The 15,049-nt window shown below is 34.3% G+C and overlaps 1 long non-coding RNA gene across 1 annotated transcript in view; it reads left to right on the top strand.

Annotated features, from left to right (window-relative positions):
- LOC125610547 overlaps positions 1–15,049 on the top strand; it is a 220,935-nt gene that overhangs the window by 191,279 nt on the left and 14,607 nt on the right. The window contains exon 3 of the long non-coding RNA XR_007340532.1: positions 6,906–6,983. This is a non-coding gene — a long non-coding RNA (uncharacterized LOC125610547). The remainder of the gene's footprint in view (positions 1–6,905; positions 6,984–15,049) is intronic.

Here is a 15,049-nt window from a genome sequence, read left to right as displayed (position 1 = left end):
CTGTTTTTTTTTTTTTTTTTTTTTGAAAAGTTGAAATCCTGGAAAGAGTTTGTGGGAAGTCCTTCCAAAATGGAAATTGATGAGTATGGTATATAAAATCTTGTATTTAAATATTTAGAACATTGAATAAGAGCAGTCTCCTTAAAAATAATACTGTTCATTTTTGATAGATGTAGTTGTCAGTAGACTCTTCAGAAAGTTAAAGAGTAATATTAGAAAAGGCTGAAGAATGAGAAAAGACTTAATACTAACCTTGACAAAATTTTGCAGAAAGATGATTTCAATGAAATATTACTTTGGGAAAAAATATACTTTAGGGACACAGAAAAAGTTTAAATACCTTGATAAACAATACTTTGCCTCATATTCCTTTTGTGTAAAGCATTTATTAAAGATTCTTGTGTTAATATACATGGGAATAATCAAAGTTTTCTAAAGGGGTGTAATGGTCTCTTTTTATATGTCAAAGTACAAAGTAATTAATAGGCAAACTATGTCATGTAACTTCTCTAATCATGATTTTTTGAAAGAAAAATGGTTTAATGTCACAAATAGTTACATCAAGTCATCTTATACAACAAATAGCATTACCAAATCTGGTAAATTAAAAAATAATGGGCAAATCTTTAATATAAAGAGATAATGCAGGAATAAATATATTCTAGGCAATCATTAAATTTCTAAAGAAGGAGTGAAATTAGACTTTCCCTAACTTTTAAAATTTTCTTGCAGATATTATACACATAGAATTCTACTTTTATGTTTGTAACCTAAGATTATCAATGTTCTCTTTTCTCCTTCTTCTAAATATTCAATTACTCAGTGGTGATTATTATGTGGCCTTCTTGGCTTACTACAATATTAGATTAATATAGATTTCTTGTGCCAAATTAGCGGAAATCACTGTTGCACATAAGAGTGATTCACTCTTTTTTAGTCATATTTATGTTACAGCAAGAGCATCATTTTAAGCTTAAAAGCTTTTATATTTTAAATTTGGATATACTGTACCTTAGAGAGTAGGGGAAGCTTTATTTTAAACATGGCAAAGTACACTGGAACTTTTTATGAGAATCTCATTTAGTTAGGCTTAAAGGAGACTTTCTTTTTAAGAGCGGCTCTTGCTATTCTGCTACAACATTAACCAGCAAGATTTTAAAGTTTTGTGGTTTTTCTTACATTAAACAACTGCAAGTGACCTAGAAAAAAATACAAATGTTTGGAGCTGTCCATGGTAGCCCACTCCTTAAAAGTTAACTGTAATAAAATGCACATCTACATGCTATGTGTAATTGTTTTTATCACCATTTTTAAAGGTCAAGATTAAATTCTTATTAGATAAATTAACCTGGAAGATAATAGCAGTTATTTACAGATAATGTAAGAATCTTACTCTTAGTTAGAATCAAATTGCAAAACCTAGCAAAACTTTAAATTTTCATGTTAATGGGAATTCCTGGTTGCAGCTTTAAACTATTTACGTGTAAATAAACAAAATTCATAGCTGTCAAATACATAACTCTTTAGGTTGACATTAATATAAAAGCACAGTGCAAATAGTCTCTATGGTAGTAGAGCAATGTGAACAAACATATCGAAAAAATGTAACTTGCTTGACTTTATTGCTCTTGAAATTAATTCTTGTCCTTACGTGACCTGCCATGTCTGCTATAGAAATCCAAAAGATCATAATTGTTTGATATGAAATGCAAAAAGAATTGTTAAATTGAAAGTTTAACATCATGAAATTCAAAATCCCAAGCGGTATATAAACATTAAAAGAAACTTTGGACTGCTAATCCTAGGAAATGAGTTTTATGGATTGAATTCAACAAGGCTTCAGAAATGGTTCCATCTGCTGCCTAGCAGCTGGTGAAAGGATAAATTTAATTCATTAATTCATTTGGAAAAAAGGATCCAAGTAGTAAAGACTTCATTGCTCATAATGCATATAGGTGAAAACACAAACTGAAATCTGGTCCAATTGATCATCCCAGATAATGAGCTACATTGTCTTGCCTTTTTTGGTAAAGGTCTTAGTGATTGAGTCAATACGGTGCTGATTTTTATGACAATAACCAATCATTTTCAATCATTTCAATGATAAAAAAACTCAGGGAAATTTAAAGTCTCAGTTTTTAATCTAGGGAACTAATTTCTAAGCATTAGAAATTATGCACATTCTCATTTGGCATATGTTATATAGAGAGGCAGTTTGTGTATCTGTGCTTATAATTTGTACATGTGCATACATATATATGTATGTATATTCACTTCGTTTATATTAGGTAGATATCATCTCCCATTTGTTGAAATCGTCAACATTATTTAAAAATTAGCATTAATACAAGTAAATCATATCTTAGATTCAAAATTTATATTTACTCAAAGGTTATAAGGTACAAATAACCCTGGTTTGGTTTTCTCCCCTTTCCACACTGCATAGTCTTTGCCCAGTCTCTGTTTTCAGTCACACCCTGCAGAGTGCTTCAAATGATTAAAAAGTTGTACCTGAAGTAATCTTTTCCCAATACCTCTGCTACAAGCGTTTTGGTATAAGAAGGGACAGTTCATAAGTCATGGAAAAAAAGATTTAATTGGCTGGATTGTACAGGGCTTTTTAGTGTCTTTATATAAATATAATGGAGGTTGGATGCCAAGTTTCTTGAGTCACTTACATTCAATCAATGTGATGAGGGATCAGAAAGTTGATGCTGTTGTATCCCCTTTAAAAACTTGTAATCATGTCACTGAAATTTTTTAACTGCTAGCATTTTAATTGGAGTGAGGTTCCCTTTAGAAATGTATAGCTCACCTTTCCTAACAAGGTAGATGTTTCCTGGTTGCCAGTTAATTGATCTGTGATAGAGATAAGAATATCCCCGAGAGCAAGGCTGCTTCAGTAGCATGTGTACATTTTAGCCATTCTTTTTTGGATGGTGATTTCATGAATGGTGTTTTGACTTTTCTTTCTCTGTGGCCCACAGCTCACCGTGGTGGGTTTGTTGGATTTACTATAAAGGTTCTGTTTGCACCCTGTGGGTTGGGTTAAGAATCAGGGTTTATGCATTTACTTGTACTGTTGCATTGTTTAGACAGCTTTGGTTTAGTTTTGATCTTTTTTTTTCTTTTTTTTTTTTTTGCCTTTGAGGCTCTTCCACAGTGTCAGCTGCTGACTGATAGTAGGAAAACGGCCTCGTGGTGTGAATGAAAGGGACCTAGCGGTTGGTAAACAGAGATAAGGAATAAATAGAGCACAGGCAAAAGGAGATAGTTCTGTGGGGGCCCAGATTGCTGCCAGTCTGTTCAAGGGAGATGCAGAGCCTGTCCTTTTCCCAGATTAAATTAGTGTGCGAAATCTCCAGTGACCTCCTCCCCTTCTCCCCACACTCTTTAGCCAAGCTGAACAGCCTCTGCTGTAAAGTATTCATTTTACCCAGGGACAAGCTGGACAATAGAACTCTCCCTGATACTTATGGACAGCTGTCGTCATTCATAGTGCTCTCAGCATTTCATTTTTCATAGGAGTTAAAAGGGTTTTTACCTTGGAACTCAAAGGGGGCAGAAATGTAACTTTGCCAGTTCTGATGCTGCTTTGGGCAGGGGGTAGCATTGAGGTGGGGGGGAGTTAGGAGCAAGGAAAACTGCTCAGGGAAGCGATGCTTTTTTTTTTTTTTCCTGTTGTGCTTAATATGATTAAACTAAGACAGAAATTAAATTTCAACCCCCTTTTGGATCCCTAGTTAAAAGAAAATACCTCTGATTCTGAAAGTTTCCTAAAATTAAGGTCATCAGTGCAAAGTAGACAATTTCTCTCCACCTGCTGTACCCTTGTTTTGACTAAATATGCATGCATTTTATTACCTGTGAATAACCACGAGTAAATATTAAGTCTGTAAGATACCTCGGTAGTCCCATATTTTTTTTATTTTTTTTTTTAGTGATTTACTGCAAATATATTCAGCATTTGACTGATTAAATAGACCTTCGGCAACCTTGAGGGTCACTGTGTGGAGTATGTACATAGAAAATGCATCAGCCCATTGTACCCTGGCAGCTAATGAGATTGGTCGTTAAGTAAATGACACAAAGCCTACAAAAAAAGCTTACAGCTCACTAGAGTATCACAGAGTGTCCCTGCACACCACACAACGACACAAACACTGGACTAACCTAGCCCACCCTGCTTTATTCTACATCACTGCTTCCCTGATGTCAGCGTGAGAGGCAGAACAAAGGCTAGGAGGCACCGGTAAGTCAGTCTGGCAATTAAGCCCTAGGGAGAAAGTAGAACAAATCTTAGCCTAACCGTGGGGCCGAAAGTCCCTTTCTCGACAAGTAGGTCAGGATGAAGGGATTTTGCTATCACTTTTGGAAATACTGCTTCAGTGATCAGTGTTCTTATTCTGTTGGTATTGTTGTTTTGTTTTGCCGATTCACAAAAGTTTGTAAATTTCAAGTCAAGTGTACCCAAAAGGCTAAGAGAACATGAATTTGAGATGTAGGCTATTTGTGGGAGAAAGAAGGCTTCACAAATAACTACTATCAGGTGTGGGTTCAGGTTTGAAAACTTTCAAATGCATGAGGCAACTTTGATTTTAGTTTGTCCTACTGCTTATAAAAGATAGTGGAAACGGGGGGCATGAATGTACACAGTGAAGTTCATCCTTGATGATATAAAATTGTCCCAGCCTCTCATATATATTTAACATCCTATATGGGACAGCCATTTCCTTGATCAGTATCTTAAAAATCAATCAATCAAACACCACAAAACAAGAAAATAAAAGCTCTTCATTTCCTCGTGTATTTCGGTCCTCTCAAATCTGGAAATAAAATCATTGCTGTGAGTCTGTAATATTGAATAGGATTAGTGGTTATTTGCTTGCTGTACTTGGGGAAAAATCAAAGCTATCTGACACTGAAGCAGCATTGGCTGTTTCCCTTGGAAAAAATGCATTTGCAGTATTGAAGTGTAACATTGCAGGATCCTTTTAGAGAAATATGGCAGCAGGAAGTTGCCAGAAAGTCTTATTTGCCTTGCTGAAATGTCTGACTGCCTTAGATGTGTGTGTTCTGAGGATGTTTAGTTCAAGAGAGGATGATTTTGTCACAAGACATTCAGGTAAATTAAATATTTTATTCTAAGAACTGTCAGCTAAGTGGGTTGTCAGCGGTTTAATAAACTCTTGACAATCTCATTGAAAACATTAAAAAAGTATTGTTATCCTAATTGTGGTGTTTCAAATAGGTGTATTCATAATATCATCAAGATTCAATTTTTGAAGGCACTGTCATTTGATATTAGAATGGCATTTATAATCATCTGTTCATGAATTAAAAGTCTATTATATAGAAATCAGTTTGCTAACTTGCATTCTTTACAGTGGAACATTTTTATTTATATAAGTATATGGAAATATTTTGATACAGAATAAACAGCTCATTAATATTCATGAGAGATTCATAATATAGGTTCATGATATAGTCTGGGTGATCAGAGGTCACGTACTTTATCATTTTTGTCTTGAAGTACTTTTGCTCTTTCAAATGTGTTCCCAACATTGTTTTTACTTATAAAATGTGTTAAGGACTCTCTGTGTGTGTGAATAGTGTACAATATATATTTCAAACTCTGAAGTATTCTTTTCATAATGGATTTCACAAGGAAATAAATTTCATAAAGAAGATAGCATAAATAGTGCCTTGTTCATTTCAAGTGAAATCTCTGTGGGGAAGATGTATTTTGATTTTACTAATTTGAGATCTTTCTAATGTCATCCCATCCTCATGCCTTTAGGAGTCATGGAATAGCAAGCCATCTGAAAATCACTACAATTGCTACCTAACAATATTAGTTTAGGGCAGAGTTATGCAGCTAGTTTACTCTTTGGGGCATTATAAATATATTCTATCTTTCTATGCTGAACATTTTTAATCTGAACCTTATGTGTTATAATTTATTTGTCTGTAGTTGCTAGTGTTCATCCTGTTAATGCAGGAGAGAATGCTTCAGAAAACACACAGTCCATTTGAATGGCTATAAATATCTTTTTCCCATTCTCACTGATACAGCAAAGGGTGTACAAACTTGACCTAAGTCGGTAAGTTGCACCTCTGTGGATAAAACAGAGTGGACTCACTTTCACAAAAATATAATTGTTGTTCTTCAAAACAAAACAGCACTGTGTTGTAATTAAGATTAAAGGGTGCAGATCGTTACTTTTGGTTTATGCAAACTAGTTTTCTAGTCTTGTATTTGAAAGGTTTTTGTTATGTTGTTGTTTAGTGTAAGAAAATTCACCTGGTTTTATTTGTTGTATAGCTTACTTCTTTAAAGAAATTTGAAAACCTTGATTTGTATTGATAGAAAAAAACTTTCTATTACTGAACTTTTATTTCAATTCATTTATTTAATAAATGAGTATTAAAACTACTTGGTTCAAAGGACTGTGGTAAGTGCTATGGCAATATTGGAACTTTTCCTATACCTAAGAATCCACCATTTAACGAGAGCAATAAAACATTTTCTAGAGAATAAGGCAGTTGTTACAAGTGCCATATGAGTGACACAAAGTTCCAAGTCCCTTCTCGAGTTCTCATGTTTGAAACCAAGTTCTTTCACTTAATCTGTGACCTTGGATAAGTTCTTTAACTTTTCTGATCCTCAGTTTCCTGGTCTGTTTGATGGGGGCCAAGAGTGAAAGTGGGAAATACATTTTGCTTTATAACTTATATGAAAATTAAATAATGTAAGGTGTGCAAAGCCCCTGGTATACATGTTTGGTTTTTTGAATTTGCCCTCAGAGTTTGAGACAGTAAACAGACATGCCAGTATCATGGTGCACACTTCCTATGATTTGCTTCCACCAATACAGAGTTCTCTCTTCTGTTTTCACTTTCAGAGCCCCATATTTTGTGAGATTCCTTGAAGGTTGTGTCAATTCCATTTTATCTGGCTGCGGGCTCATATCAAGGCTGAGGTAACATGTTACAAACATTAAATGTATATTAAGTATACGTGATTAAATTGACTTTTATGCAGAGTTTAATTGGTAGTTATCAAAAGAGGATATTAGAATTCCAGTAAACTTTCTATAAGCAGAAATATTTAATTTCATTTAAGTTAAAAAATTAAAATCTATAAGTAATTATATGAAAGTTCAATAACTATTGAGATCTTCGGGTTTATTCCTCATTTTTAGTTATAATTTTTATTTTTTACCCTGTTGAGATTTACTTAATAAGTTTTTGGCTTAAGTTATTTATTTTCATTCAAACTATGAATTAAGAATATATTTTTTCTTTGTAGACATTATTGGAAAATATTTTATTTATTTTATTACCTATATAAAGAAACTTGACCTAGTTTGTTGCTGAATGTTTAATCTTAAAAGATAAAATTCTATTCAGTGAGCTCTGAGATATCTGGATTTCTTTATAAGTATTAAGTATTGTTTTGCCAAATTTTGTACCAAATTTATAAGTTTTCAGGTGATAATTTATTCCCTGTAACTTTTCAGAATTGGATTGCAAGGAATCACTATTCTGATAAGTTTTGACTTATACATTTAAGACATAACTTTGTTAGAGTATTATTGCTAAGAGTTTCTGATGTCATAGATTTTGTATCTATAGAAAGATTTCATTGACTCACAAAAATGTTCAAGCTTTCAAAGTTTTATTAGTAACTTATTTAAGTTGAATAAAGTATAATAATAAAGTAGCTTTTTACATCAGAACACTTAAATTTATTTCATTTATATAGTGTAAATACAAAGTCCCTGGAGATATCTGCACTAAATACATGTTATCTAAATATTCTTAAATATGTTTTTTTGGTTTGCTAAAGTGGAATATATATTGATATTATTATAATGAACAGCTATACATGGTAATTCCATGAAAAACATGGACATTACTATTTTACCAAAAAAAAAGTATGAAAATTTTTGTGGTTCATTTTTTTTTACTTCTTCTAAAATTAAAAATTACACAATTAGTTTAACTAAATTTCCTAAATTTTGAGGTTTTTCAAAACCTCAAAAAAAGCATGGCTAAATGCCACTGTGTAAAAACCTCATCTAATTCCTTTTTCAGATCTGTTATATATATGTGTGTCCAATTTCTATATGAGTGAATTCATGCTTGCCCTGAGACAAAACTTAGTTACCATTACTTATAATGTTATGCAGAACCAGAGCAAAATTAAATGGTTAATTGTGTAAATAGAATAAACAGTATTTTCATTCCTGGAACATAGATTAAAGAGACTATGAAAACAAAACAAAAAAAAAACAATTTTGTTATTGAAAGCCTAATTTGTGAAAGAATACCATCATCCAGAAAGATGCATACACAGCTTGCTTTTTTGTTTCTATGTTATATTTGGTATGATTGGGAATAGAAGTATTTACCTCTTTTAAATTTACCTCTTTCAAATATCAAACAATGAGAGGGAACTAGTCTTAACATTTCCATTCTGAAGGGTGAAAATGAGGTGAGGATGAAATATGCTCATGAAGAAAATGAAATCAGGAAAAGATTGAGGCTGACAATAGAGTACTCTAGAAAGAGGGCAAAAATTAGAGTATACAACCTACTACATACAGAGCCCTTGATCTTTTTTGTGTGTGAAAGATACCAGTGCCTACCAAAAGGGTTAAAGAAAATGCATTCTGTTGCATCTGCTTACTAAATCCCTTACTTTAGTAGAAATTCAAATTTTGTAAAGATTATTCGTTTTATTGATGCATATAATTATAATCACAAGCCATCTGCTGATTTGGCAGGCATGGTTAAAATTCTCTAACTCTCATAACCTTTCAAGTACAGTGCCCTTGGGACTCTATTTCACTTTTATATTTTGGAAAACATGTAGGGACAAATAAGGGCGGTCATCTGCAGAATGTCAGACCTGGGGAAATGAAAGAATGAGGATCGGAGTTGCTGTTGTGGTTATTTTTAATGGGAGAGGAAGTTATTTTTTCTTTCTTTTTTGCTTCTGACTTTATGAAAGATTATCCTAGTTTCTATGATGTATTTGGAGATTTTTTTCCTAGGGATTAAAGCTCTGTCATTTTACTCCCAAAAGGCAAGTTCCAAGTCTAACCAAAATGAACACACAAAACCCATCGAGATATTTTACAGGTAAATTCAGTATATTTCTCCTAGATTTTTTGAACTAATGGCATACTCCACCAGTTTAATTTTTCTGAAATACATTCAGTTGACTAATCTTCCAGCCTTGGATTCCAGACTGTAAAACAGCTTGCACATTTTTGCTTGGACCTTTTGGTTTAAAGGTCAAATTTTCAAGCATTATTGTTTGTTTGTTTGTATTTTATGAAGTCATGCTTGCCCTGATCAGGTTTCCCACAGCATGTATCATCCTGTGGCCCTTCTTTCTACCATAAACACTTGAAGTTCTATGCCTGATTCACTTATTTGGGAACATTTCTTCTGTAATCAAACTTTATCAACCGTAGGATTCCAGGGATCAGGTTTTGCAGAAGATTAGAGTTAGTTAGTATATAAAGTACAACATAGTGGAATACAAGTAAGGGAAGGAGAATTTGGAAGAGTCGTAGGGTCCCGAGACTTGGCTTTATCACATAATTAAAACATGTACATACGTGGATCTCTTCCTCTCTGTATATATCTCTTTTTCTCCCCACCCCCCTCCCCCCACAACCCTGTCTCTCTGTCTCTCATGCATACACACCTGTGAAATCTTCAACCAAAAAACTATTTGTTAGCATTTAGCAAGTTAAAAGAAAAAAAAAAAAACTTCTGATACTGACATTGTGCACATGAAATTTTTTCACAACATTGAAATGTATGACTATACTTATTGTAATAATAATAACAATGATCTCTGACATTTACCAAGCGCTTACACTGTAGCAGGCACTTTGTTAAGTTCTTTACATGGATTATATCATTTAATGCTCATTGTAATCATATTCCATTTTTATAGAGAATGCAACTAAGACTGAGAGACATTGAGATGAGCTTCCTATGCCACCAGCTAGATTGAAACTTGAGCCCGATATGGACTGTCCCCCAAACTACACTCTCTCCCTGTTTTGCATAGTCTCTGGGAACGGAGTTTAGGTAAAAGTCAGTATCAACACTGTAGTTGTCAGTTGACACTGGGTCCCAGACACATCTGGGTTCTATCATGGTTAAATATAACTAAGAAGTTGAATGATCATGATGAAGTGACTTGACAAGTTACTTTATTTTTCTTATCAATAACATTTGTCACATTAAGGGTGGTCCCTGGGGTCCTTTTCATCCCACAAATTCTTTAACTCTAGAAACCTTATAATTAAAGCATTCTATATATTTGAAAAATAGTTCAAAAACAACATAAGCACTCATTACACCTCTCTAAAACTTACATATTTAGCACACCAATTAAGCTTGATATCAGAAGTTGTTTGTTCTAAGAACCACATGAGTTTTAGCTCTGATGCTAAGTATGCTAACTTTTGGTCTCAAAAGTTAAACATTTGGTCAAAGAGCCAGAAATCTTATCTCTATGAGTATAAACACAGATACTTAGAAGAATCTGATAATTGAATTATTCTTCTGAGTATTTTGGTGTCAAGCAGAAAACATTTTTTTTCTAAATAATAATATAACACTGACATAGAGCCAAGCACTCTTCTAAATATTTTGTATCTATAAATTCTAATTCTAAAAACTAACACCACCAGAGCAACAGTTTATAGCATGAAGTCTGCCATCATCCCCTACTTATAGGTGAGGAAACGGCACTATAGAGAGAACATGCCACCTGCCCTTGACTCAGGGCTGCCTGGTCAGAGCCCAGATTCAAACCACACACCATGGTTCCAGGAGAAGGTGTGTAACCACTACACATTCTGTTTCTGTGCTTTTTCTCTATGGGCTTATCCTTAAGATTGTACTTGAAAGAAGGCTCCATTGCTTGAAAAAAAAAATGTTAGAAAACATAGATTACAGGTTATAAACATGTTTAGACACATTATCTTATTTGTTTTTGTACTTTAGATCTTAATTAGGCAGTAACTGTTATACTACTTATATAGTTTCCTTAAATTATTATAGAAGATTAACCCGAGGGCATTTTTTAATCTTATGCAAATACCATGTTGAAAGTAGAATAATAAGTAAGAAGAGTCAAGTTAATGAGGTTTGGGAAAAAATCCTTTAAAAGAAAAACTGTATTTAAAATCATTTTTATTCGCAGTACCTACTGGAGAAACTGTGAACATATTGAGAAATGCATAAGTGTTTGTTAAAAATAGAAAGAATTTAACAATGAAGAGTTTCAACCACAGTATTATGACTCTTCCTAGGTAGATGCCACATCAAGTTTGTAAGAGTTCAAAATACTTTATTCCAGCTGGATAGGATTTGAAATGTTTCTATTTTTTAAAATGTTTTTAGATGTTGGTGGACCTTTATTTTACTCATTTATTTATGTGTGGTGCTGAGAATCAAATCCAATGCCTCATACATGCTAGGCAAATGCTCTACCACTGAGCCACAACTCCATCCCCTTAAATGTTTCTATTTTTTATGTACTACAGTTTCTGTGAGAGTGAAGTAAAAAATATGAATATAAGAGCTAGAAAATTGTGAACAGGTTAGTTAGGTTCTATATAATCAGTTGACTAATATTTACATGCCTAGAATGTTTTTGAAATATAAAGAATAAAATAAACCATGGCAGGTGCCTTCAAGAACATAATGAGTCAGAACAGAGCAGAATGTTCTAGGCAAAGCTCCAACTTTGGGTCATTGTTCATAGGATAGTGGGTTTGTACAATACCCTGGCCTGTGTAAAGTTAAAACAGACCATGGCTACATGCAATTCCACTCTACTATTCAGCCTTAAAGTATGTGAGTCCAGAGCACCTCACCAAGTATAGCCAATTCTGTTTTTTCTTTAAAAGATGAAGCTGTTGCCTGAAGCATAGAGTTGCTATCTTTGCTTAAAGGTAGCATCAGGAACGACTTCAGGGAAGAGGTACTTAAAGAGTCTTGAACCCATTCATTCAACAAATTTCTTGAAAGTCTCCTACATTCCAGCAACCAGTGAGAATACAGACATGAGCATTCAAAGAGCTCACACCATGGTGGGCAACCCAAGCAGACAGTAGACATGATATCATGGGAACTAAGCTATGCAAGAGGTAAGCCCAGCATGTAGATTTGAGAACTGGTGGAAAGTTATGACTGACCACCATCTGACTTGGATAACCTAGTGAATGGGTAATCATGATAGGTGATTCAGAATGAAGAGGGTTAATTGGAGAAGGAGTTGTTGAACTCTTTTGTACATACTGAATGTGGGGCAACCCAGTAGTGATGTTGAGTCTATAGCTGATCTATAGATATGAAATTCAACAGTGAGATCTGGGAAGGGGAGATGTCTGTTTGGATGTGGTTCCTGAAGAGTGAGAAAAGAATCAAAATTGGGAACCCTGAGAAACACCAACATTGAATGGGAAAATTGGAAAAGTGGATTTAACAAAGAAGGAATTTAGAGAAGGCTGAACAAAGGCAGAAGTATTAGGAAAACAGAGATATAAACATTTTCTTAAAGAATGTCTGAGTGATAGTGTTAATTGCTCAGAAAATGACTGATAATTCACCATTAGATATGTCAGAGAGGAACTCACTGGTGACCTTAGCCAGAGGAACTTCAGTGGACTCAGGGGTGGAAGCCAGATGGCCGTGAGTTGTGTAGAGAAAGCAAGGTGAGAAAGGAAATGAACTGTCTGGGAATTTTAAGAAGTTTGACTCAGAGGAACAGAGATAGCAACCTAGAGAGGATAAATATCCTTATATACTGAGAAGACTGAGCAGAAAAGTCTGAAAATATGGAGGAATAGAGGAAGTAGGAAGCAAATATAATGAGAGCATAGTAGAGAACCTACTGTTAGAAAGAAGGATATGTCTTCCTCTTCATCCACAAAAGAGAAGGTGTGGATGTGGACAGGTACATCTGTAAGTATGAGGATGAGTTATTAAAACCATTCAGAATTGATTGCCTGAAAATTTTATGCAAAATTCTACATTGACTCAATGTCAAATCATTTTAAACCGCAATTCCTTTCAACATGTTAGTTTTTATTTCCTATCACATTGACACCATATTATTAAAAAGGTTCCACCTAAGCCTAAATTTTATTTCTAATTGATTTTGGCATAGCATCTCAGAAGACTGCCTCAGAGAACAAGAAGAGCTGGGGGTTTTCCTCTTGGATTGGAGCTGTCTTAAAAGATGCAGGCAATTAGGAGGGTTAAAGGGAAAGTGGAGACTCTTCTTCCATCTGGAGCTGTCTGGAAGAAGGGGTAGGAAGAGCGAGAGAGGGAAGAGATTGGCTTCTCTCCACAGAGGACACGTGTTGGAGAGTTGGGAGTAATGAGTTTGGATCATAGCAGGCAACAGATACATTTCCGCTCTTAATTTCACTTCTTTCTGTATTTTTTGTTTGTTTGTTTGTTTGTTTCATGCAGGGGATAGAATTCCATTTGGTAGCTTTCTCTTTGTTTTACCCACCTCTATCCCAGTCTAGTCCCATCTTCCCAAGCTCTGTTAACTTCTGATCTAGAAACTGCTTTCCCTGTTTTACACCTCTGTTCACAGCTGTCTGAGAGTTTCCTATTATACTTATAATAAAATGCAGAGTTACTAGTATGGTCTGTATGGCTCCTTCTGTTTGTTTTTCCAGCCTTATTGAGATACACTTTGCATATTAGATAGTTTACTCTTTTAAAGTGAGTGCCTTTAGTATATTCAGAGTTGTGCATCCATCACCACATTCAGTTTAGAACATTTTATTCCCCTCACCAAAAAAACAAACAAACAAAAAAAACTCTGCACTTCTTAATCATCTCTCTCCTAAATCCCCTCCTCCTGGCTCTAGGCAACCGCTAATCTACTTTATGTTTCAGTAGATAGGCCTATTCTGAACATTTCATGACATTTAAATCATACAATATGTGATCTTTTGTGACTGACCTGTTTCACTTAGCATAATGTTTTCAAAGCTCATTTGTGTCTTAATTAGCATGCATCAGTACTTTGTTCCTTTTTACTGCTGAGTAATATTTCATTGATTAAGTAGACCACATCTTGTTTTCCATTCATTGATTGATCTACCTTTGGGTTGTTTCACTTTTGTGCTATGATGAGTAATGCTCCTACTAACATTTGTGCATGTTTCTTGTGTGGATTTATGTTTTCATTTCTCTTAGCAGTCAGATTGCCAAAATATATGGTAACATTGTTTAACCATTTGAGGAAATGTTGTTTGCCAATTATACATTCCAATGGACAATCTATGAAAGTCTGACTTCCTCGTGTCCTAGCCAAAACTTATTATCTGTCTTTCATAATTTCCATTTTAATGGGTATAAAGTGGTATCTAATTGTGATTTTGATTTGCTCACCCTAGTGATTAATGACGTTAAGCATCTCTTCATGTACTTATTGGTCATTTTTATATCTTTCTTGGAGATATTCAAGTCCTTCACTCATCTTTAATTGGATTCTTTTGTTATAGAGTTTCAATAACCTCCTGCGTATTCTAGAGACATGGATTCTAACTATTCACATTCTGGCATGTTTCTTGTACCCTTTCTCAAATTAGCATAGTTATTTCTCCCTCAGTCTAAAATAGCTTCCATTCTCTCACCCATATTATTTTTCCATAGCACTTTTCACTGCTGTAAACTGCATCGAGCATCTATTGATTCTTTGGCTTTGGGTTTGGCTCCCACGTGGGACTGTGCTTTCTGTGTTGTCCATTCCTACATCTCAAACCCATCATGTGAAGATGACAGGCTGCCATGATAGAACTTATTTGCCTTGGAACCAGAGTCCAATTCCCAGTAGGTGTGAGACCCTGGGCAAGGACTTAGTTTCCTAGTGTTTTTATCTTTTCATTTTACGGGTGGGAATAATTAATAGTTTTTGACTGATACAGTTGTGTGTGTGTGTTTACATGTGTACATATATATAATTTATAACAGTAGCTAACAAAGA

This window comes from Marmota marmota, unplaced genomic scaffold, assembly GCF_001458135.2.
Source record: "Marmota marmota marmota unplaced genomic scaffold, marMar, whole genome shotgun sequence".
NCBI lineage: Eukaryota > Metazoa > Chordata > Mammalia > Rodentia > Sciuridae > Marmota > Marmota marmota.
This window is presented reverse-complemented; position numbering and strand designations above follow the sequence as displayed.